Source organism: Lagenorhynchus albirostris, chromosome 5 (genome assembly GCF_949774975.1).
Source record: "Lagenorhynchus albirostris chromosome 5, mLagAlb1.1, whole genome shotgun sequence".
Taxonomy (NCBI): Eukaryota; Metazoa; Chordata; class Mammalia; order Artiodactyla; family Delphinidae; genus Lagenorhynchus; species Lagenorhynchus albirostris.
The window spans coordinates 56,114,753-56,115,905 of record NC_083099.1 but is presented as its reverse complement, the minus strand read 5'-3'; the positions used below and the strand labels follow the sequence as shown (position 1 = coordinate 56,115,905).

At 43.8% G+C, this 1,153-nt stretch overlaps 1 non-coding gene across 1 annotated transcript; it reads left to right on the top strand.

The window, feature by feature from the left end:
* Positions 1 to 597: 597 nt before the first annotated feature.
* Positions 598 to 704, top strand: LOC132521447 (U6 spliceosomal RNA). Its single transcript, XR_009540894.1, has one exon. It is a non-coding gene; the product is annotated as a U6 spliceosomal RNA (small nuclear RNA).
* The last annotated feature ends 449 nt before the right edge of the window (positions 705 to 1,153 follow it).

Below are 1,153 nucleotides of genomic sequence, written 5' to 3'. Positions count from 1 at the left end.
ATACAACAAACATTTGTTTCTCACAATTGCGGAGTCTGAGAAGTTCAAGATTAAGGGGCCAGCAGATCCCATATCTGGTGAGGGCTCGCTTCTGGCTTCAAAGATAGCTGTTTGCTCACTGTATCCTCACATGGTGGAAGGGGTGAGAGAGCTGTCTGGGGTCTCTTTTATAAGGGCAGTAATGCCATTCATGAGAACTCTGTCCCCATCACCTGATCACCTCCCAAAGGCTCCACCTCCAAATACCATTACTTTGGGGATTAGGTTTCAACATATGAGTTTTGGGGGGACACCAATATTCAGTCTATAGCACCTGAGTAGCTACAGTCCTATACTAGGGACAAGAAGGATTGAATTTTACCAGGCCGTAGCCATTGCCACCTCACTAGACAAATTTAATAATGCAAATACTGCCCAGAGGAAAAGCCTTTGGAAATAGGCTTGGATTCAATCCTTCTTCTGCCACTTCCAGACTGTTTGACATTGGGCAAGGAGGAAGCCCTGACTCAGCTTCGTCATTCTTAAACGGCAACAATGATAATACCTAATTCCTAGAACCTTCATCAGGATTAAATATTAAAATTATATCATGTAGATGTGCTCGCTTCAGCAGCACATATACTAAAATTGGGACAATACAGAGAAGATTAGCATTGCCCCTGGGCAAGGATGACATGCAAATCCGTGAAGCGTTCCATATTTAAAAAAAAAATTATATCATGTAGAAATGCAAATGTACTTTAAAGTTCACATGTGTACCCATGTGTGATAGATTGTCTCATGGACCACAGTTCTTCATCTGTCCCTGCAGCCTTGCCTTTTGCTGTGTGACTTTGCAGTATAGTTTCCTGCCCCTTGAATTTGGGTTGACCTTGTGAATTGCTTTGGCCAATGGGATGTGGTGAGAGTGTCACTGTGCCGGTCCTGAGTCTAGGTTTTGAGAAACCTTGTAGGTTTCTGCCATCATGAGAAAATCCTACCAAGGGTAGCCTCCTGGTCCCAGGAAGAGGTTTGATAGGAGAGTGGTACTCTCCTATCAGCTAGTACCATGTGGAAGAGTGGTACGAGTTGGCCTGGCTTAGACCAGTAGCTTAGACCCTCAGCAGAGGCATGATCTAAATAAATGCCTATTATTGTATGGCAATGAGGTATT